Source organism: Capsicum annuum, chromosome 1, assembly GCF_002878395.1.
Source record: "Capsicum annuum cultivar UCD-10X-F1 chromosome 1, UCD10Xv1.1, whole genome shotgun sequence".
NCBI classification, from domain to species: Eukaryota; Viridiplantae; Streptophyta; class Magnoliopsida; order Solanales; family Solanaceae; genus Capsicum; species Capsicum annuum.
The window spans coordinates 82,341,876-82,368,621 of NC_061111.1; positions in this window are offsets into that span (position 1 = coordinate 82,341,876).

The window sequence follows — 26,746 nt, forward strand, 5'->3', positions numbered from 1 at the left end:
GATTAATATATTTTCTCAATTGAACTGGTTGTTCTAATCTCCTTGCTTTTTTCACATTGCAGGTATGGTTCACTGTTGTTATTTCTATCTTGTCTTCTCTTTGTATGTCATTTAAATTAGATATTTACATCTGTTGCTATTGATGATTTATACATTACCAGAAAATTAAAGAAAAGGTGACTTTTAAGTCTTGAATGAACGAACCATTGTTTTTATATCAGTTGTAAAATGCCTTATCGGTTGAACAAATGGGTAATCTATTGCATTAGATTGGTCATCTGTTGATTCACTCAATTTTGTGTTACCCTTTTGTACAGACAAAGAAACTATTTCAAGAAATCAAACTAGTAGCAAGGCAGGTTTGATTTATTCCAATAGATGACCCATCTGTTACAATATGTCATCTATCTGTTACAACAGATACCTCATCAATTGAGCAGATAGGCAATTTATTACATCAGATTGGCCCTCGGTTGATTTTCTCAATTTTGCGTTACCCTTTTGTAATGTTAATTTTCTTCTTCTCTTGTTTGGAATCAAATGAATTTCTCTTGTTTGTAGATAAAAGGAAGTGATACTGGATCCATATTTGCCCGACCAGCATTAAAGTCTAAAGTAAAGATGGGTTCAGAGAAATAAGCTTCTTGTAGATGGAACCACTTCATATGTGAAAGGTATGTATTACTGATCAATGTATCATGAAAACACACATCCAATACAATGATTTTGTGAATGTTTGTTCTTTACCTATTAGGCGTTAATTCTTTAAATAAGATATGGCATTCTATAGTTAAGATTGTTAGGTTCGAACTGGTAAGGCTAAGGGATTAAGTAGGTGGTATCGATATCCTGTTATAATTTAGTGACCATTTATGCTCATGTTTTTATGTCAAGTTTGGGGAAGGGTTCAAGTTTTTAGAGGCAGTGTAAATATCCAATAGTGATTGGACTGGTTTTAATGGCTCAATAGACTTCCTGAAAGGCCTCCGAAGCCTCGCACTGCAGTAAACACCGATGGAACCAATAGGAATTTTGTTGGTCTAAATTTATATGGATGGGTTACTAGAGGAGACTATTATACAGCAGTAAGTGCTTGGGAGAATACCTATGTAGGAAGGAGGAGGGTAAGAAGGCCATATATCATCTCAGACCTTATTTAAAAGGAAACACAGGGTAGGAAGGAAAGTGTAGCGAAATTGGCTGATGAAATTGACATGAAAAATGAATAAATTGGATGAGCTGCGAATGTGAAAGTGTATCCAAAAATGAAAATCCATCAGTCGTTGAAGTAAAAGAAGAATGGTCAACAGGAATGGAGCTGGACACTTTGCTAGAGAATGCAACTAGGGAGCATGGCCTCAACGAAGACTCTCAGAAAGTGCATGACCAGAACTCTAAGGAAGAAATTTTGCAAGCATAGGAAATAGATACGATTGTCGGCTAGTTAAAACCTGAACCAACTACTCCTAAATTAAAATTATGGGATCAAGCCAAGGTGGTAATTTCTCAAGTTAAACTTGCATCCCATGCCTCCTATTTATGGCTCTGTTCAAGTCAAAGGCAGTGGAAACAACAAGGCATGGGATTTTTGCCCAACTTCAAACCTTATTGTTTCTGCTGCCATCGACCTGAACAGAGCCATAAATAGGAGGCATGGTATGCAAGTTTAACTTAAGAAATTTCCACCTTGGCTTGATCCCATATTTTTAATTTAGGAGTAGTTAGTTTAGGTTTCAACGGACCGACAATCATATCAATTTTCTGTGCTCGCAAAACTTCTTCCTTAGAGTTATGGTCCTGAGCTTTGTGAGAGTCTTCATTGAGTCCATGCTCACTAGTTTCATTCTCTAGAAAAATGTCCAGCTTCAGTCCTGTTGACTATTCTTCTTTTTTTCAACGACTGGTGGATTTTTATATTTGGATACACTTCCACATTTTAAGCTCATCCAGTTTTTTCATTTCTCATGTCAATTTCATTGGCCAGATTCACTAGAATTTCTGTGCTCGCTCCCCTGTGTTTTTTCTTAAACAAAGTCTGAGATGATATATGGTCTTTTCCATCTCCCCCTTCCCGTACAAGTATTCTCCCAAGCACCTTCTGCTGTATAAAAGTCTCCTCCAGCAATCTATCCATATAAATTTGGAATAGGGGAATTTCTATTGGTTCCATCATTGTTTGCTGTAGTGAGAGGCTTTGGAGGCCTTTTAGGAAGTCGATTGCGACATTAAAACCGATCCAATCACTATTGAATATTTACATTGCCGCCAAAAACTTGAATCCTTCCCCAATATTTACACAAAAACATGAGCATAGACCATCATTAAATTGTAACAGGGTATTGACACCACCGTATTAGAACCCTTCGGCCTTATTAGTTTGAACCTATCAAACTAAACTGTACAATGCAGGATCTTATTTGAAGGATTAGTTTCTAATGGGTAAAAAAATGTATTCATAAAATCATTGCACTTTATTTGTGTCTACCGTGGTAGACTGATCAATAATACATAACTTCCACGCATGAAAGTGGATCCATTGCATGCACCTTATTCTTCCAACCCCATCAAAGACACTACAGTGTTGTTTACTCATCTGCACGCATGTGATGACTATTAAAAAAGAGGTGTGAAGAATCGCGACTTTTTTATCTTAACACATTCAAAATAGCCAATTAATCAAAATCTCCATCTATTGCAACTGATGAATCAACTGTTGTAAGAAATCAAAATATCTCCTCCAACATATGGTCCATTTATCGTAATAGATAATCCCTATATAGCAACAAATTGTAAATCTGTTGTGACAGACCAGACATTGTTTTTCATTTGCATGCATGTGATGACTATTAAAAAAGAGGTGGAGTCGTGAATTTTTATCTAACATATTTAAAACAGTTGATGAATCAAATTCTCCATCTGTTGCAACTGATGAATCAGTTGTTAGAAGAAATCAAAATATCCCCAACATATGGTCCATCTATCGCAACAGATAATCTATATATTGCAACAGATGGTAAATATGTTATGGCAGATAGATGATCTGTTGTAACAGCTCAATAATAATGGTTGTTATCAAATCTTCTCAAAACTGTTTTGAAAAGGGGAGAAGTATTAATGTAAATGAAACAGTCGCAACTTTTCACAGAAAACAAAATGCCACCAGTTTGAATGTAATTAATACAATGGATCTTAACAAACATGCCTTTTGTCCTTACATATCCAGATTCAATCTTCTATAAATAGGTCTCTCCTTAATCTTTATTCTGCTAAAATTTATTTATTTCTTGCATTTTTTCTTTTCGTGTGATATCTTCAACAACTTCTCTTCAAAGAGCATATTTCTTTATCGTTGAGGTAAGTTTTTTTCTGGTGTAAATCTACCAATTTGTAGTATACGTTGTATTATATTTGGACTCTTTTCTTTACATTTGTCAATTCATGTGTGTTCTAGATATGGCTGTTCCTGTTTGGGACATTGTTATTCTACGCGACACAGTGTGGGAACTTCAGAGGCAGGTTAATGACCTGCAGAGGGAGTTGGTCTCCATAAGAGAGATGATGTTCAGAGAGATGCAGAGGTTGATGAGGACCCTGCTGCTGCGAGTTGATTGGCCGGCTGTCATTAATGATGATGATGATAATAATAATAATAATTAGAATATTTTTTCTTTTAGCATATGTATTTTAATTTTTCTATACCGGATCTATACCTAATGTAGTATATTTTTCATTTAATGAAAAAATTATTTTTAGTCGATTTTGGCTTTTTAATTCTTCGTCAATTTTCATTTTGTGTATTTCTTCTTCTAAACATTTACATGTTAACATGTCAACTATTGGAGGTAAAGAGCAATTTTGAATCCAGTAGCAATAACAATTTTGGCTTTTGAGTTCTTTTAACAGATGGACCATGTGTTGGAACAGATTGGTCATCGGTTGGATTTATGTCAATATATTATCCATCTGTTGCGATAGATTTATCATCTGTAGGAGGAAAATATTCTAGTTTTATCGAACTTGTTATGTTCTTCCAGCTAATGTCCATCTGTTGCCACAGATGGATAATCTGTTGAAACACTCGTGGTCTACAATATTGTTTAACAGTTCATGTTTTACCTATTTTTATTGATGCACAAGTAATTAAAAAGATATTTTATATATAATAAATAATAACATTACGTTCACAACAATGATTTAAATATATAAAAGTCCACAACAAACAACTGTACAAGTTTCTGCAATTACAATGATCATGGTGGATTACGATCCGGACACGTAGTTCTTTTGTGGCCAGAGCAGTTACATATAGAGCACTTGTTTCTTCTTGATGAAAATGATTCTTCGACTCCATGCCTGCTATTATATGACTTTCTTCCCAGTTTGATAGTGCTTGAATCAATATATGGAGGAGGTATTAATCTCTCTATAAGCTCTGTAGGAACAACCCGAGATTCTTCGGGAGACACCGGAGTAATATGCCTATTATATGCCATTTCATATTTTTTCATCGAATAATATTGAGAGGAGTTCTCATAAACTTCATCTCCATATTTATGACCGTATTGAGCTCGAAGTGCTGCTATAGCATATGGATAGGGTATTTTGTCCAAGTCAAAAACTCTGCACGTACAAGATCTTGTTTGAGATCAACCATGGCAACATCACTATGATCAGTGATACTAAATTTATAATCTGCTATTTTATGAGATAATAACCTATTCCCCAAACTGACATTTGTTGATATTATTTTTTTGAATTCAACAAAAAATCGGGATCTTTTTTTTGGGCACTTGAACTGCACACGCCTTTCATTAAAAAATTTGCCATACTTCTTGCTTATTTTTTCAAACATAGCCTTGATGGGAAATTCTCTTTCATCGCCAAATAATGAATTCACCTATTCAGCTATGTTTGATGTCATAATATTGTACCTATACTAAAGAATCACTTAGTACGACATCATACTAAACTTGTAACTCAAATAAGACATTAAATCGATAAGAATATACCTATCTTCCAAATAAAATGTCCGGGTCCATCTCTCGAAACCGATACGTATGAGAAATTCTGCTACCTTGGGATTCACATCTATTATTTGATTGAAATGGTCTAAAAACTCCTCTCTTCTATATGCTTTAGCTACTCTATAAAAAAGGGTCACTACTCTTTCGTTGTGATAGTTGATCCGAATGTTCTCTCCAAGATGTCTGATGCAACAACCAAAGTAAGCTGAAGTGAAGAAATATGAACCCATCTTTGGACTACCTGGATGCCTATCTGATACAAAACACAACTCTTTAGTATCTTCGATGTAGCTTCGCAGCTATTTAAAAAAAGTTCATAAGAGGCATCACATTCCTTGTCCGTTACACCAAAAGTGATAGAAAAGATGTAATTCTCCACATCCTGCGCCACCGCCGCTAGCAGAACTCCATTATACCTGCTTCCCAAAAAGGTACCGTTGACGGCTATGCCTTTTCTCAAATGTCAAAAACCTTGAATCCAAGCACCATAGGATCTAAAAAAGTACTTGAACCTTCCGTTTTTATCAAGATGCAATGTCGTCTTCCTTTCGGGATTTGTGGAGTCAATCATGTAACGGTAGACATCCAGGACTGCATACCCATGTTCGATCGAGTGTCCCCCTAACCAAGTCCTTGGAAATCCCCATGGTCGTATATATCTTTCAATAACTGACTAGGACACCCAATTCTGTAAGGAGTTGATTAGCCATAACCCTTGTTGTAGAGCTTTTGCCATCGGGGAAACTACTCCTGAAATATTCACCGAGGACCTTTGCCGTGGCATGAGGATTTTGGCTTGAGATGTGCTCCGAACCACAAGTATGATGCTCTTCATGTTTATGAATGATGAATCTGTTAGGACTTGTGTACATCACCGCTCTCAACCACCACCTGCAGTTCGAATTAGCACATATGAAGAAAAAGACATTGCTCGAATTAATCACCTTCTTTATTCTGAAATCTTTTTCCAAGAAAGAAATAAACAAAGTGGTAGATAGTTCATTCTTTTCCTTGAATGATATTTCAATAAAAAAAATCCTGTCCTATCATCTTAAAGATTTCCAGACTGTGTCGATTGAGAAGAACTGCACATCGTATTGGTCGCATCAACGGGCGTAGGTGTTTGATCATCATCTGGAATATTCATGTCTAGATCGTCCAACCTATCATCAAAGATGTCTTGTTGTTTTTCTTCTTCTATGTTCTAGTTCTCATTCTCTCTCATCATTTTAATCATGTACACCCTTAACACCGGCCTGGATAAATCACTAAGATAAGCACGCAATCGAGCCTGATCGGTTATCTTGAAAGGCAGTACCCTCTAATTTTCAAAGGAGTTGTGCATGTAGCTGATGATGAGTTCTTCCGATTGAGAATTCAGTCCATAATAACTAATGATTAAGTTCACAAAATCATCATACGAAACATCACTTTGGACTCACATAGCTATCGTCTCTAGCATTTCACCCTCGTTTCTACGCCATACATATCGATTGCTCTTCTCAATCCATTGACCATGATAATCCACCCCTATTGTTATTGATCCCTCCATTAGTGGTACCTAAATAAATTCATTTGTTATAAAAAGTTAATAGTGATTTCATAGTGCTATAAATGAATCCTAATAGATATGTAATCAGTCGCAATAGATTGCTTACCTGTTGGGATTTATGTTACGCTCCTGAATCTGATTTCAACAGACAAGTCATCTATTGTCACAGGTGAATCATATGTTGCAATAGACTATATATCTGTTGGGATTGATGTTACAGTACTGAGGCACCTTTGAAGCTAATTCCAACAGATGAGTGACATATTGCAACAAAATTAACCTATTGCGACAGATGACTTACCTATTGTTACAGATGATGATCTGTTGGAATCGAGATCAGGTTCTATCGCAACAGGTTACTAATATGTTGCAATAGATATTTACCGTCTGTTGGAATCGAGTTTGGATTTTGTTGCAACAGGTTAATAATCTGTTAGAATAGATACTACCCTGTTGTAACAAACAACACGTCTATTGCGATCGAGTTCAGGTTCTGTTGAAACAGGTTTATAATATGTTGTAACAGATATTTACCATGTTGCACCAGATAACTAATCTGTTTAAACAAATAAATCATTTGTTGCAGCAGATGACCAATCTGCTCGATTTATGTTATGGCATATAGAACTATAAACATAAATCCAATATATCAGTCTTTCGTTGAAATAGATGTTTCATCTGTCGCAACAGATGATTTATCTGTGTAAATAGATGGCTCTTATGTTGGATTCATGATTAGGTTCTATCCATTGTTGGGAAAACAGCACAATAGCAGTTACCCAGATGAAAAATTCAACTAAAAATCATATTTTGACTTACCAAAGTCTCCTATGAAGTAATGCCAAAGTGGAAAGTGATGTACGAAACAAGATTTGACCTAATAAATTGGTGAAATAGCAACAGTTGTGGTAACAGCAACAACAACAACGATAATGGTCAACAAGAGGAAGATGAAGATAATAATAAAGTAGAAGATGATGATAATGAAGCAGAAGATGATGAATAAAGAAGCAGCAACAATGAACGACAAAAATCACTAAGAGAGAGAAAACAACAATGAATGAGACGAGAGAGAAAGACGCCTTTTTTTCTCTCCGCTTCTTGTTTTATTAGGTAAATATTTGGATCAAAGTGTAAATTTAAAAACTTGTGTGCTATTCTCAAACTTACCAATTCTCAAACTTACCAAACTTTCTTAATTCATAATAAAGTAATTGTCACCTCCACTGAATTATTAAGACTTGTGCCACCTATACCTTATTTTAAAACTCTTTTGTCACCTACAGCTCAAAGCCCCATGACACTTAGCTTAAAATAATCTTTTTATAATTTGTACTCAAATTGTAAACTGTCATGCTAAGTTCTACTGAATTCATACTTCAAAATATTTGAGTTAAGTAAGGGTTCAGATGATAAAAAAGGTAAGTAGAAATGCCCACTTTACAAACTTAGATAAGTATAAGGGTCAATTGGATCATTTCGCCTTTATTATATCTCACTATTAATTATAAGACATCTAAATATTGGAAAATGAATGATATTTAATAACAACGGTAAAAGAAATATAAATGGTAAACTTTTCTTGATTTTTTAAACTGAATAAGTAAATTGGATAACTATTTTTATTATACTGATCAAGTAAAAAGGGCAAAGAAAATACTAACTAATAACATGATATTATTTTTTAGCTTAAAATAATTTTAGTTCATTGGAGGGCAAAAACTAATAACTAGTTACCACATGATGGTTGTCAAACACAACGTTACCACATGATTAAAGTCTTAATCGTTTAGGGAGCAACAAAAAGAGAAAATCCAAGACAACAATGCCTTTACCAGTTATAGCAACAATATTTAATGGTTTGCACAAAAACACAAAAACAACTAATAACGTTTTCCCTTTCATTTATTTCTCTGAAATGAAACGATTGATATAATTTTATCATGGATAATTAAATGCGAGAAGTAGTAAAGAGGAGAGAGCTTTGTGTAACATTAACCATTTTGGAACGTTGAATCTCAAAATTAAATAGTGTGTTTCGGATAACTATATAAATGACTCTAATAATGGATGGTTTTTATTTTTTGTCTCTTATAAAAGACGTTCTGCAAACTAGTTTTTCTTCATTTTTATGTGTAGGACAAATATTTATTTGTTCCTGTGTATTTCAAATATTTTTGAACAATTTCACACTAATTTACCATTCAATTTCTATTTTTTTACTTTTTTTATTTTATTTTACTTTAATTTTTTATTTTTATTTTTATAATTTTTCTCAACCTTACTTTTTTCCCTTTTTCCTCTCAACTTTTGTATTTGTTTTAATTTTTATTTTTTTTATTTTAGTTTGATTTTTTTCTTTTCTCTTTTTTTTCTTTTCTTTTTTAGTTTTTTCAACCTTTATTTTTTTTTCCTTTTCTCCTCTCAACTTCTACTTTTTTAAAAAAAAATCTCTTTTTTATTTTTCTTTTCTACTTTTTTATTAATTTTTCTCAGTCTTTGTTCTTGTTTTGTCTTTTTTTTTTTCAATCTTTATTTTTTTTCTTTTCTCCGCTCAAATTCTATATTTTCTTTATTTTTTTATCTTTTTTATTTTCTTTGATTTTTTAAATATTTTTCTTCATTTTTTTCTACAACTTTTATTATTTTTCCTTTCTTCGATTCGTTCAAAATGACAAGTTATTCCCTATGGGCAAGAGTTGATACTATCACTTTGTATCTTGCTTTATGATATATTCTACAAATTAAATCTTGCCTTAGTTGCAAGACTTAGGACTTTAATCAATAAGTTACATTCCATGGGTAAGAATTGACACTACCACATTGCATTTTGATTTATGAGATGTTCTATAACTCTTACCTTAGAGGCAAGACATACCCCAAGGACTTTCAAACAAGGAGTTATGCTCCACCGATAAGAGTTGATATTACCACGTTATGTCATGATTTATGAGATGTTCTACAACTCTTGCCTTAGAGACAACTTATCCCAAGGATTTTGAAACAACAAGTTACGTATATTGGACAAGAGTCAACACTACCACATTGTGTTTTTTATTTATGAAATGCTTATAGCTCTTGTCATAGAGGCAACATTTAGCCCAAGGACCATCAAACAACAAGTTATACCCTACGAGCAAGAGTTGACACTAACACATTATGTATTGATTTATGAAATGTCCTATAACTCTTATCTTATAGGTAAGACTTAATCCAAGAGCTTTCAAGCAACAAGTTACGCCTCATGGGCAAGATTTGACACTACCACATTGTATTTTAATTTGCGAGATGTTCTATAACTCGTGCCTTAGAGACAATAATTAGCCCAAGAACTTTCAACCAATAAGTTACTGCTATGATTAAGAGCTAACACTACCACATTGTGTTTTGATTTATGAGACACTCTATAACTATTGCCTTAGAGGCAAGACCTAACCCACGGACTTTCAAACAACAAGTTACACCCCATGAGTAAGAACTGACACTACCACATTATATTTTGATTTATGAGATGCTATATAACTTTTATATTAGAGGCAAGACTTAGCCCATTAACTTTTAAACAAGTTACGTACGCTCCATGGACAAGAGTTGACACTATCACATTGTGTCTTGATTTATGAGATGTTTTATAACCCAAGGAGTTTCAAACAACAAGTTATGCCCCAGGGGTAAGAGTTGACATTACCACATTATGTTTTGATTTATGATATGTTCTATAATTCTTGTCTTAGATTCACGACTTAGTCTAAGGACTTTCACACAACAATTTATGCTCATGGGCAAGATTTGATACTACCACATTATGTCTTGATTTATGGGATGTTCTATAACTCTTATTTTAGAGGGAAGTCTTAGCCCATAAGTTATGCCCCATGTGCAAAAATTGACACTATTACGTTGTGTCTTGATTTATGAGATGTTCTATTAGTTTGCCTCTAAGACAAGACTTAGTCCAAGAACCTCCCAAAAAAATAAGTTACGCCCAATGGGAAAGTGTTGACACAACCACATTACGTCTTGATTTATGAGATATTCTATAACTATTGCCTTAGAGGCAAGACTTATCCCAAAGGACTTCCAAACAACAAGTCATGCCCTTAAGTTTACTTTGATTTAAAAAAAAAATGAAGATTTATTGCTTTGTGGATTATCCAACTTTCTATTTATTAGCAAAATGTAATAGAAGTTGAGAAAAAAAAAGATGAAAAATAGAGAAAAGAAAAAAAAAGAAGAAAAAAATAAATATTAGAAAAAGATAAAGAATAAAAAAAAAACAAAGAATGAGAAAAATAAAAATGAGAAAAAAATAAAAATTAAGTTTGAGAAAAAGGAAAAAAATGAGAAATGATTAAAAAAAAAAAAAAGAAAAACAAACGTTGAAACAAATGAAATAAAAAAAATGAAGAAATAGATAATGTTTGAGGAAAAAAATAAAGGTTGAGATAAATGAACAAAAATAAGAAAAAAAAAATAAAAATCAAGAAAAAATAAAAAAGAGAAAAGAAAAGATTAAATAATAATAGAAGTTGAAAGAAAAATGAGCATGAAAAGTGTGAAAACATTTGAGGTGTAGAGGAATAAAAATGTACTTGTACTATATATAAAAAGGATGGAAGACTAGTTTTTAAAGACTTTTTTTATTGTGGACAAAAAAATAAAGTCACCAACCATGGGGGCTATACCATGTAATTTTTCTAGTGCGTCTGCCTTGCTTCTTTAAAAATCAAGTCCGTTTTTTAGAGTGGTCAATATAGGTCAGCCGTTGAGTTGACTTAGCCAGGTCTGTAATTTGATATGTTGGGTTAAAATTTTTGCAATTCATTTAAGAACTTGATTTTTAGTCCATTCCAGATAAGTCTGTTGGTCCATAGGGCTTTGATAATGTGAGTTGGATCGAGCTGTGGCCAAATAAAAAATGACTAAAAGTAAAAATGAAACAAAGTACTAAAAACTACAAGAAAGTTCAACACTAAAAGTCTACTTAAATCATTATAAATCTGTAAATATTTATTATGCTTATAAAATAGGTAAATAATCAAAATATAAAAATTCTAATTTTTTTAAATAATCAATATTTACTATTTAGTGTTTAGTCGTTTTCACTCTCTACAATGACAAACGTCTTCTCCTTTGTAGCAAAAAGCTTAGTCATTGCAATTTCATTCTTTAATATTCAAAGTTTAACCTATCATATTGGAACAAATTTAGATTAATATTTCTATTTAGGTAGTTATTTTGTTAATTATTAATTGTTTATTTTGCTCATTAATATCTCTATTTGGTTTGACTGGTATCATGCTAAAAGTTATTCAGTTTTGTTGATTATTATAAATTTTTTTGGTGAATTTGAGACTTGAATTTAGCAAGTAGTAATATCATGTAATGTTGTCTTAAATATTTATTTTATTAATATTTTAAAATTTAAATTAAAAAATTATAAAAATAATATCTTTTAAACAGTGAGTTGGCCCCTCGAGGCCCGCAGATCAAAGAGTGATGGATTAAACTTGTTATTTTCTGATCCATCATTTTAATGGGTCAACCCAACCTGACCCATCAAATTTCAAAGTGCGTGTGAGCTAGTCCGAATGGACTGGGGTGAGCTGACCAATATTAACAACTATAGACTGTTTTTCATTTCTTTCAGAATCTTTAATTTTTCTAAAAGCTTCTCTATTTTTAAATGGTCTTCGCATAATTAATTTAATACTTTATAGGTAAATTCTAATAACTCTAACATATATCTCACTTCCGTATTTTTTGAATTACTGGGCTCTGATACCAATTGTAGGGGGGTGAGGATATCTGACATATGAAATAGATTTATTAGGTATCTAGTGAATCTATTTCATATGTCAGATATCCGCACCCCCCTACAATTGGTATCAGAGCCCAGTAATTCAAAAAATACGGAAGTGAGATATATGTTATAGTTATTAGAAGTTACCTATAAAGTATTAAATTAATTATGCGAAGACCATTTAAAAATAGAGAAGTTTTTAGAAAAATTAAAGAATCTTTAATTAGTAATTATTCAGAATATATAAGTCTAAATAAAACAAAAAAAACCCACAAAGATTAGCCTACTTAATTACATTAATATCTAGTATTGAATCAAAATTAATAATCCATTTAAAATCTAGGAGAATGAAACACATACCACCTAATTATGATAAAATTAGATTTAGATATCCGCCAAGATATTATAAATATAATTCAAAATGAATAAAGTACAACAATACAAAGAATTAAAACAAATTATTTCTGAAAAACGTAAAGAATTAAAAATAAGAATAAAAAGACTACATTATAATATATTTGCCGGAGTTAGTAAAAATTCAATAAATACACAAAAAGATGAAATATCAAAATTAGAATCACAAATAGATAGTTTAGAATATATATATCAACATGAACTATTCACAATAAAATGAACAAAAAAGAATTTATAATAGATGAAAAAATATATGAAAACCACGAAGGATCAAAAATAAAAATATTATTTTCTAATATAGGAAGAAGATAAAAGAAAATAGGTGAACATTTATATCTAATGTTAGAAAAAGAAGAATTAAAATTCGAAGATAAATTGACAGCAATGGTAAGAATAGAAAAAGAAAATGAAGAGATAGATAGGAAAAAGGAAATAGAAAAAATAAAAAAACAAACTACGGAAGAAATACGAAAAATAGAAGAAACTAAAAATAGTAGGATTGCTGAATTAGAAAAAGAACTACAAATGTTAAAAGAGCTGTATGAACAAAGGCAAAAAGAAAAAGAAGAAAAAGATAGAGAACAAAAATTACTGAACGAGATAAATCAATTTAAGGAAAAATTAGAAATAAATAATATAGATGTTGAAGAGACAGATAATTATGACTCCAAAGATAGTGAAACATATACAGAAATATTAACAAATACAAAAAATTTAGAAATCAATGAAGAACAAAAGAAAATTAATCAGGAAAACTTAGAAAGTACCCACACAGAAATAAATGCTCTTGATAAAAAAGAAGATGAAAATATAATACCTAAAACAACAGAAATAAGAAAACCTATATATTATAGGAATAAGTTTAAAAAATATAATGAATATGACAAATGGACACCAAAACAAACAATTAATAAAAATTATAACTTTTTAGACCTAGACTGTGTAATAGATACAGAAAAAACAATACAATTATGGATAGGATATATGACAAAACAATTATTAGATAATAATATAAATATAACAGATGCACCGGAATACATAGAAAGAACACTAATAGGATCAGTAAAATTATGGTTTTCAAATTTAACTGAAAATAGCAAAAAAATATTAAGAACTAATAACTCTATAGAAGGAACATCATCATCAACAACTAAACTAACACCTATAGAACTATTAAAAAAATATGAAACAGCTATAAAAGATGAATTTGGTAGTACGACAACAATCGAAGAAGAACAAGATGAAGAAAAAGATACAAATAGAAATTTAATGTTAAAATTAGCAATATGTAATATGTATTATATAGATGAATATACTTGCGCATTTAAAGAATATTATTACAAAGGAGCATATAGTATAGAAGAAAGTAAAGAGATAAGAAAATTATATTTTAATAAATTACCCGAGCCATTTAGTTCAAAAATAATAAAAAGTTGGGAAGAAGCAAAAATAGTAGATACGTTAGGAGCAAGAATAAAATTTTTACAACAATGGTATAGAAACTTATGTGAAAAATATAGAGAAGAATTAAAAATGAAAAAAACATTAATAAGAAATTTAGCATGTTGCAAAAATAAAATAACACCCTAATTTGAATGTGAAGAAAGATATTATAAGAAAAGAAAAAGACATAAGAAATATAAGAAATATAAAAAATCAAAATATAAATATAAGAAACCAAGAAAAAGATATTATGTAAAAAATTATAAATATAAAAGACCATATAGAAAGAAGAAATCTAGAATAAATATAAAAGACCATATAGAAAGAAGAAATCTATAAAAGAATGTACTTGTTATAATTGTGGAAAGTTAGGACATTTAGCTAGAGATTGTAAATTACCTAAAAATCCGAAAAATAAACAAATATCAGAAATAAAAATAGATAATACAGAATATATGCAGATAGATTATATAGATTATGAATTAGAAAGTGAGGATAGTATATATGAAATTTCAGAAAACGAAACAGATACTGAAATAGATAGTGAAATAGATGAATCAAATGACTGAAGAAGATATAAAAATAATAACAAAGGAAGAATATTTAAATGATGAAGGAACGGAACAAAAAATAATATTTGACAGTAACATATTTGATGAAATAAAAGGAAAAGAATTAGATTTAAGTGTAGAGAAAATATTTAAAATACCAACAATAAAAAATATTTTTACTAGGAAAAAGGACGAATATTATGTAGTATGCCAAAAAGAACATGTAATAGATTGCAGATATGCAAAAGGTAAAGCTAGTATACCACTAGTAACAAAAAGAATAATTAATAAAGAAATAAATGATATAAAAAGTAAAGGAGATCCAATAAAATATGTACACCTTGGAGGTACAGAGATACTAATAAAAGCATATTTTAGAGAAGGAATAGATACACCAATAGAATTATATTTAGCAGATGATAGAATTATAAAACCTATAGAAAAAAGCATAATAACTTCCGTAAAAGGAAATCTAATATATCAAAAATTTAAATTTATAATAAGTGCAAATTATTCAGTAGCAGTAACAGATAGAAATATAGATAAATCACTCGTATTATATTGGAAAATATCAGGAATAGAATTAACCCCAGGAAGTAAAATATTTACAGCAAGATACAAAAATTTATATGTATTAACAACAAAACATAAAATAACAAGAAAAAATAAGATTAACAAAATACGAATAGAAAGTCCATTCGAGCAAATTGTAAAAACAATAGATTATAATGATTATAGCTATAGAGACATAGATACAGAAGAAAATTTAGAAATAGTAAATGATAGAATAAGTACAACGAAAAGAATAGCTGATGAAAAACTAGAATCATCAAGCTCATCAAAAAGAACAAGTTATGAAACGAATTCAATAAGTAATTTAAACCAATATTACATAACATGAAAAATAAATGAAAAAGAATATCTAATACTCTTGAATACAGGACAAGAAGAAAATTATATAACAAAATATCTAGTAAAAAATGAAGAAATAAAGACTGATAATGATATGTGCCCAGATCTACCAAGAAGTTTAATAAATAATAAAAATATAGCAGAAAAAGAAATAATAATAGGAGTTAGAAAAATAAAAATAGAATTCGAAGTAAAGGAAGAAATGCAAAAAGCAGATATAATATTAGGAATAAAATGGTTAGAACAAGTAAAACCATATAATATAGAACATACACAATTAACCTTAACATATAACAAAGAAAAGTTATTTTTAAAAAGAGCCTTAACATGAAATGAAGATATATGTATTAATGAAGATAGTAGTAGAAGGATATTACAGTAGATATTATACACCTATGATAGATACAGGAGCAGAAGCTAATTTATGTAGATATAATTGCTTACCAGAAAGTAAATGGGATAAATTAAAAACACCAATAATAGTTAAAGGATTTAATAATGAAGGAAGCTTAATTACTTATAAAGCTAGGAATGTAAAAATACAAGTATGGGATAAGATATTAACAATAGAAGAAATTTATAATTATGAATTAACATCAAAAGATATACTTTTAGGAATGCCATTCTTAGATAAATTATACCCACATATAATAACCAAAACAGACTGGTGGTTTACAACACCATGTAAACAGAAAGTAAGAGCAAAAAGAGTTAATAATAAAATAAGAAAGAAAAGTGATTGGATAAAAGGAAGTGAAAAAATTACACAAAAGTTAGAAAATATAAAAAATACTGAAGATACAATAGAACTAGTAGTATTTTCGATAAATAAAACAGAAATAACTATATTTTCAATAAATAAAATAGAAATAATTAAGAAAAAATTAGAACAATTATATAGTGAAGATCCATTAAAAGGATGGGAAAAACATAAAACTACTATAAAAATTGAATTGATAGATAAAAATAGCATAATAACCCAGAAACCATTAACATATAATTTTGATGATTTAAAAGAATTTAAAATGCACATAGACGAATTATTAGAAAAACAATATATACAAAAAAGTAATAGTAAACATAATAGTCCAGCATTTATAGTAAATAAACATAGTGAACAAAAAAGAGGAAAAAGTAGGATGGTTATTGACTATAGAAATTTAAATACAAAAACTATAACATATAATTATCTAATACCAAATAAGATATTAAAAATAAGACAAATACAAGGATATAATTATTTTAGCAAATTCGATTGTAAATCAGGATTTTACCACCTAAAGCTAGAAGAAGAATCTAAAGAATTAACCGCATTTACGGTACCACAAGGATTTTATGAATGGAATGTATTACCATTTGGATATAAAAATGCACCAGGTAGATATCAACATTTTATGGATAGTTATTTTAAACAATTATCTAATTGTATAGTATACATAGATGATATATTATTAAATACAAAAACCAAAGAAGAACATTTAAAATTATTAGAACAGTTTACAGATATAATAGAAAAATCGGGAATAAGTCTAAGCGAAAAGAAAGCTGAAATTATGAAAACTCAGATAGAATTTTTAGGAATACAAATAGATAAAAGTGGAGTAAAAATGCAACAACATATAGTACAAAAAATAATAAATTCGGAAGAAGAATTGGATACAAAAAAGAAATTACAATCATTTTTAGGATTAGTAAACCAAGTAAGAGAATATATTCCAAAATTAGCAGAAACTTTAAAACCACTACAGAAAAAATTAAAAAAGGATGTAGAATATAACTATAATGAAGAAGATAAAAAACAAGTTCAAAAAATAAAATTACTTTGTAAAGAATTACCAAAATTACAATTTCCAGATGAAAATAGAAAATTTATATATATAGTAGAAGCAGATGCTAGTGAATATAGTTACAGAGGAATACTTAAATATCGATATGAAGCAGAAAAAATAGAACACCATTGTAGATACTACTCAGGTACGTTCAATGAGACAGAAATAAAATGAGAAATAAATAGGAAAGAATTATGTTCATTATATAAATGTTTGTTAGCATTTGAGCCATATATTGTATAAAACAAATTTATTGTACGAACAGATAATACACAGGTACGCTGGTGGTTAACAAAGAAAATACAAAATTTAGTTACAACAAAAGAGATTCGGAGACTAGTCTTGAATATATTAAATTTCACATTTACAATTGAAGTGATCAGTACTAACAAAAATGTTATTGCAGATTACATATCAAGACAAAGCTACACAGACTGAAATAATAGAAGAAGATACTCTAGAAAAAATACTTAACACCCTAACTACGCTTTCAATAAAAGTGGACAGTATGGGTAATGAGATAGAAAAGCTAAAGACTAATGAAGATAAACTGAAGTCTATAGCTACAAATCAGCTAACTCAGCAGTGTGCAGAGCTATGTCGATCGGAAGACATTAAAGTTCCAGAGCTAGAAGGAGACGTTGGGACACTCCATAAAACCCATAACATTTATCAATCTACTTCTGCAGGTACAAGTAAAGGAGTTAATCGACCAAGATACCAGAATATGAATATGAATAAAGTATTTGAAAAACCATTTACACCAAAAACACAAAAAGACCACTTGTTCATACCCCCACAAGTTACTACATACCGAGATAGCCTAAACCAACATAAAAAAGTTTACAACTACACCGCCCAAAAATACATAGAAAATATCTGCAGAGTACAAACTTTTCTAAACCGTAACCCCAGAGCTACAAACATCAAAGAACCAAACACCAACTATGTAACCCAAAAATTACAAGGATATAACAAACTAATTGCACTACCCAAAACTAACCCAAGCCTAGTAAAAACCTGTTTTGACTATGGACTATTAAACACCATATATACCCAAGACGGAGAAGAATTAACAGCTATGGAAGAATTATACAAGATATTCACCACCTACAAAAGGATAACGAAAGGAAATTTATTTTACATAAAGTGTTATACTGCACCGGCAGAGATACTATATGATGAAATAAAACCAGTTATACAAGTTGAAAAGATAGGACTAACTAGAGATATGATCATACCAGAAGATATTACATAGCAACCGGAGATACCCAGAATTGAGATACCCGACTTCTACGCAAATAAATGACTTATTGGACTAGCTACGATTATCCAAGAACTAGCAAATAATTATACTAATGGAAACCCAATATGGAGCTATTATTCGAGAGATCATCAAATGATTTACTCTAATTCAAAAGAGCTACGACAAGCAGATATGGAAGATGTCAGACAATGGATAATGACATTACTTAACCCAGAAAAACAATCTACCGCAAGAGCAATTAAAAAAGGATTTATTTCAGATGGACTACTGATAAGATGTTGTAAAATAATCGGACACAAATATCCAGATCACCAATGTTCAAGGTGTAATGGAGAAGATAACATTATTCCAGAAGTACATCTAGAATAAAAAGAAGAAAAAATGCCAGCTGGAAAAATAAGATAAGAAGCAATAATGGAGATATAGCAGATATGACAAACAAGATAAAAAGCAATAATGGAGATGCAGCAGATACGACAACATTAACGGAGACAAGATATTAAATTATTGTATAGATTGTTTTTAGTCTTTACGTAAAAGAATTGTAATGATTGTTCCTATATGTAGACTTTTTAACTTACTAGACTTAGAATTTTCAAAAGGCTATAGGTCTAGGTAGTAGCCTTTTTGACTTTTTTAGTAGTTGTTTTACATTTTAAAAAAAACGTGTAAAGATTGTAAAGTTTTTCATTCTATAAAGGAAGGCAACTGAAGGCATTGCAAAGCAAGCCTTCATGCGTTGAAGCAAATACTCTCTCCATTCCACAACAAATATTTTACTCAGTTAATTAAAAAACAGACATATTTCAATGGAAAAAGCTATGGAGGAACAAACTTCAGAAATATCAAAACTACCCGAACAGGTATATTTATTTATGATTATAAATAGCTAAATTCATAATTCCCAAAATCATGATATGATAAAATAAATTCATATTAGTTACTTTATAGTAGAATTATTCGAAGAATAATATGTTAAGAAGTTTATTGACAAAGCGGAAACGGAGAAAGATCCCTAAGAACTATGCCATCCTAAAGGTGAAACCAATGAGGCAAGAAGCCGTGGCGGGGAGTAACCAGAGTAGAGACGCTGTTTAAGGGAAAAAGTATCCGGATTACCATGTTAATAGTGACCGAAGAACATATTATTTAAGAATAATCTAGTATATAGTAATCTAAGATGACCATATTTTGTTATGTACATGGTTGAAGGGAATATTTTGAAAAAAGCAATTTTATATCAAATGAATAATTATTTATCTGATGTGATGGTAGATAAATTTAAAATACTTATTTTGTATGTAAAAGTAGTAGATATAAGAAAAATCATATTAGAAAAAACATTTGGTAAATATTACATGACTAGAGTAAATTATATACCATACCTACCTAATTACTCGTACAAATACTTACCATGATAAATTACATAGAATTTTTAGAAAAAAATATAAGAAACATACAGTTACTAGAAAAACAGATAAAAATAAATATAGACAAATACATGGAAAATAAAGATATAAAATACATAGAATTTCTTAATAAAAATATGCAAGAACTACTAAGGCTAAAACAAACAACTACAAAATATTATAATAAAATCAATTTTAAAAGATAGATCATCTAGATTATCTTAAAGTTTTAATCTTATATATACTTAAAGATATAGAAATAATAGATATTAAGAAAATAATATTAGAAAAAGTAATAGACTATGAAATTGAAACCATAAATTGGCTAGAACAGTTATACGAAGAAATTTACCCCGAAGGATATTATACAGATTAGGAGATGTTAGAATATATTAGAAAAACTAGAGAAAATCAAGATAATCTAAATAATGAAATTAATTATAGAAACCGAATTAGAAAAATAATGGAAAACCTAAAAGAAAAATTAATATGGATAGAAGAAACCTTAGAAAATTTAGAAAAAAGTACATGTGATAGTTTATATAATTTAAAAAACTCACTACGAGAAGAACAACACAAGATAATAAATAACATTGAAAATCTAGAATTAGATATACATTACAGTACAGTTAAGATAAATTATTATACAGAAATTTGTAACTCTGCAATTACTACAGGATAAAATAATAAACCAAAAAAATTAATGAATATATCTTACGCAAAAAGTAAATCATTAAATAATATTGAAACAAAATTTAAGAAATATCCACGTACAAAGAAAAATAGATTCAGAAATATCAAAACTACCCGAACAGGTATATTTATTTATGATTATGAATAGCTAAATTCATAATTCCCAAAATCATGATATGATAAAATAAATTCATATTAGTTACTTTATAGTAGAATTATTCGAAGAATAATATGTTAAGAAGTTTATTGACAAAGCGGAAACGGAGAAAGATCCCTAAGAACTATGCCATCCTAAAGGTGAAACCAATGAGGCAAGAAGCCGTGGCGGGGAGTAACCAGAGTAGAGGCGCTGTTTAAGGGAAAAAGTATTCGGATTACCATGTTAATAGTGACCGAAGAACATATTATTTAAGAATAATCTAGTATATAGTAATCTAAGATGACCATATTTTGTTATGTACATGGTTGAAGGGAATATTTTGAAAAAAGCAATTTTATGTCAAATGAATAATTATTTATCTGATGTGATGGTAGATAAATTTAAAATACTTATTTTGTATGTAAAAGTAGTAGATATAAGAAAAATCATATTAGAAAAAACATTTGGTAAATATTACATGACTAGAGTAAATTATATACCATACCTACCTAATTACTCGTACAAATACTTACCATGATAAATTACATAGAATTTTTAGAAAAAGATATAAGAAACATACAGTTACTAGAAAAACAGATAAAAATAAATATAGACAAATACATGAAAAATAAAGATATAAAATACATAAAATTTCTTAATAAAAATATGCAAGAACTACTAAGGCTAAAACAAACAACTACAAAATATTATAATAAAATCAATTTTAAAAGATAGATCATCTAGATTATCTTAAAGTTTTAATCTTATATATACTTAAAGATATAGAAATAATAGATATTAAGAAAATAATATTAGAAAAAGTAATAGACTATGAAATTGAAACCATAAATTGGCTAGAACAGTTATACGAAGAAATTTACCCCGAAGGATATTATACAAATTAAGAGATGTTAGAATATATTAGAAAAACTAGAGAAAATCAAGATAATCTAAATAATGAAATTAATTATAGAAACCGAATTAGAAAAATAATGGAAAACCTAAAAGAAAAATTAATACGGATAGAAGAAACCTTAGAAAATTTAGAAAAAAGTACATGTGATAGTTTATATAATTTAAAAAACTCACTACGAGAAGAACAACACAAGATAATAAATAACATTGAAAATCTAGAATTAGATATACATTACAGTACATTTAGGATAAATTATTATACAGAAATTTGTAACTCTGCAATTACTACAGGATAAAATAATAAACCAAACAAATTAATGAATATATCTTACGCAAAAAGTAAATCATTAAAAAATATTGAAACAAAATTTAAGAAATATCCACGCACAAAGAAAAATAGATTCACTAGATACCTAATAAATCTATTTCATATGTCAGATATCCGCACCCCCTACAATTGGTCTGATAACGAAAGGAAATTTATTTTACATAAAGTGTTATACTACTCCGGCAGAGATACTATATGGCGAAATAACACCAGTTATACAAGTTGTAAAGATAGGACTAACTAGTTGGGAAGAAGCAAAAATAGTAGATACGTTAGGAGCAAGAATAAAATTTTTACAACAATGGTATAGAAACTTATGTGAAAAATATAAAGAAGAATTAAAAATGGAAAAAACATTAATAAGAAATTTAGCATGTTGCAAAAATTTGTCTATGAAAATAATAATTTTTCGAAGTTGGAGTTGGAATTGCCTACTAAATTTGTTACACAAACAATAGTTTTAGATGGATTAGCCCTACAAATTTAAAATAGTGCATGAGTAATTATATGGTTTAATAGCATTATTAAATTTATAAACAAAATTAGAAGCAGAGAAATTAGAAGGTCACATTTCAATTAATAGAACAGAAGAAAGCCTCTCCGTTTTATTCAATTTGAGCATGCCCACCATGTCGCTCCAAGCTAGGACTATTAAGGAAAATAGAGGATGGTCTAAATGTGTACATTATGTATGATATAACAATAATTTATTTTGTGTAGAGAAGAAAACAAAGGGCACAATACACATTGAACTCAACGGAGGGTTGAGGGTCGGAAAGCATGCATTCAAAATAATGCTATGCTTCGGACCCGCTCAATGAGTGGATTTGGGTATATCATGAAAATATATAGGAAAAAAATATAAATACCCCTAAACTTGTCATCACAATTTATTTTAACACTTAAATTTTACAAGTAATTATTTATCCCCCTTAATAACTTTAAAATGTATTATTATCTTCCCTTCGTGGCTCAAACCAAGTCAAGCTTGAGTGTTGTATAACCACTCGCGATTTGATTCGTCCACATCATTAATGAATCAAATTTAACCCGACCTGCATCAAATTATTTTTACAAAATTAATTTTTTTATATATTTTTTAAAATTCTTTTTAATTTTTTCACCCACCACGCTTTCACAATCACAGACCGGCTCCGCCGCCGCACAACACCACCACCAACTATTCTTCATCCTCTTTATTACCGTCATCGGAGAATTTACAAAGTTCAACACCACTACTAACACCATCACCAGAGCCATCAACTCCACAATACCATCTCCATCGTCAACTCCACACTACTTGCTATCAGCAGTAATATCACCTCCACTGCTGTCGATTCCACAATTTTCACCACCTCCACTGATATCAACTCCAAAATATTTTGCGATGGTAGTAAATTTCACAACACTCATACCAACACCAACAATTTAACAATATCTATCACCAACACCAACAATGTCAACTAAAAATTCGACAACAAGAATCATACAAAAATAAATTTAAAATGAAATTAAAGAATGATGAGAGGAGATTGAAGTGGTGAAGAATGTAACAGGATGGTGGCCTGTGTGGAGCGGTGAAGGATAGGGGCATGGGAGTGAAACAACATGGTCACCGTCGTCAACACTACAGTACCTATCGCCAACTCACAAAACCCTCCATTAACATCGACCATCGACACAAACAATTTCATTTTTACAATTGAACACCCTCCTCAAAATATTTAAAGTATAACAATTATACACTTTAATAACCGCAATATATACCTCCGATAGAAAACGAACATTGATGAAGGAAGAGGAAAATAAAAATAAAAAAAATTCTTGATTTAGTGAAGAAATAGTAGTACCAGTAGTATAAATTTAGTACTTTCTATCCAAATCTACTAAACCCAAATATCTAAGGGGGAGTTTGGTGTCTTTGAGTGTGATGGCAGTTCACTATCCTGCCAAGAAATTAAAATTAGAGTGTATTTTTTTTTCTTTATTTTCGTGGGATAGAAGAGGTGGGGGTGGAGATGGTGATAGAGGAGTAACGAAGGAAATGGGTGAATTGTAATGTAGGTGGCGCTAAACGAAGAAGAAGGTGAATTGAGGAAAAAAAAAGGTAAAGAAATAAATAAATTGAGATAAAAAAGGTAAAAAGAAATAAATAAATTGAGATTGGTCAATTCTTTATACCTTTTTCCCAATTTCACGTGAGATTGAGAGAGTGGAAACACTTTTCCCATTATAAAAGATATTAAATTCACTTCAGACAACAATAAGAGGGTAAATAATTACTTGTAAAATTTTAAGTGCTAAAGTAAATTGTGCTGACAAAATTAGAGGGATATTTATACTTTTTTCCCAAATACATTCTTGTTTCTTTTCTTTTTGTTCTCATTATGCTGTCTTTGAGGATTTAACTAGGCAACTTTTTCCTATAAGTACAAAAAATATAGTATAGATATTACCATAGTTACTTTTGTGAGTTTTTAAATGTAGCAGCAATTTTTCCTTAAAAAAGATATACATAATCACGTCTAAAAACACAAAAATTACAGTTTCAAAACACTATAGGATTAGCACATTATAGTTTCAAACACGAAAATTACACACAAAGCAGAAAAATTTAGGTTTCTAACATATTTCTTAAATTTAAAAACAACATGAAGTGAGCAGGAAAGAAAGAATTAATGAAATGTATACAACTTCATATTATAACATGGACATGGTACAACTCAACATACAACTTTCATACAATTTTGATACCTTCCGATACAGGTTCATTTCTATTAATAGTTTTGTCAATCTTGCATCATATGCATCGTACACGGTACAACTTTCATACATTTTCATATAATATAGATAAATCTTTATTTAAACACAACCATTTACAGTTTGAATGTCAGACATCACACACTTTCTTACAATTTTCACACAACATCGTCAAACTTTCGTATAAGATCTGAAGTTTTAAACCTTCATTGCCAGCTACAATTTGTCTATCGAGCATGTTAGACGTGTTCAAAGTGATTTTTCCAAAGGAATTGTTCTCTAAAATGGGCCCTGATACATGAGGATATGAATTTTATATGAACAAAATCACTGTCAATTTTAGGCTTAGTTTGAGAGATACAGAAAATGGGAACCCGATAACTGAAAGTGAGATGATTTTAAAAAAAGAATCAGATAAAACAATAACATACCTAGTGAATTCACACAAAGTGGAGTTTGGGGAGGGTAGTGTTGGAAACATACGCGGTGGAAACAAATATACAAGATCACTTGCATGTAATATAGACAACCAAAAAAAACACATCAGGAATACATTTTGAAGCGTAAACAAATATCTTGAAGCACAAATTCACAGTCCAACTCTCTCACTACTTGGATGGACAAATACTGAATAGAAAACAGAATCTTTAGACTTGGGAAATCCCTATTTATGGAGATACTCTCTCAATCCACGAAGAAAAGAGAAACACACACTTGCTTCTACTTGAACAAGAAAAAGGCGGTGACTTCTTCTTTTCCCATAGAAAATATGATAGTTTTAGTTTGATATGAGCATCGTAAGAATCATAGTTTTAGTTTGATATGAGCATTGTAAGAATCACATCATTAATTACTGAGGCTCTCTATTATGGAAATAATTCAAAATATCAATTTGAATTATTCATACCATAGTAAATTGTAAATTATTCCACTAAAAATTTGTAATTGCAGTCCTCTATTTTTATTTTAAACTTTTTCATTAAAAACTCATGTAATTTTTCATGTTAAGATTACATATATTAATCAATGAATTAAATCACTGACGAATTTAATATAACGATTAATTTTCATTAGACCAATGCTTAACTTATTTCATATGTTCATAAATCCACCGATCGGGTTTACACATGAAAATTTATAAGCTTATCATAAAAGCCATATTATCAATGTCTACACCAAGACATGAATTCCATCAACTAACTTATATTTCACCAATATATATTATTATAATTCAATCTCTCAGGAATATTGACCCATCTCAAAATCTCACCTTTTAATAAATAAAAATAATAAATAATATATACAAATCATAATAGTTATGTCAAGATTGAGAATATAAGTACATTTAATAGTTTAGGAAACACGTTTTTATCAGTCAGCTAAAATAATTATCTCCACTTGATCCTGTTCAATACATATAAAATACGCAAGTATGAGAATTTATAACTTTATCATTCTCGTAATCAAGACAAATTACATTTAATCTCGTGCTACAATTATTCTGATTGTTTTTTCAAATTTTCATCTACGGTTGTGAATTATAACTTTTACTTATAAGAATCGATGATTTAATCTTCTGTGTATAAACTTAAACTATATACACCAATCATCTACTATATAAGTTGAGTACACATATATGACAATGATCTATTTAATATTAAATTAAATAAATAAATAAGTAATCATTCAATAAATAATACTATATAA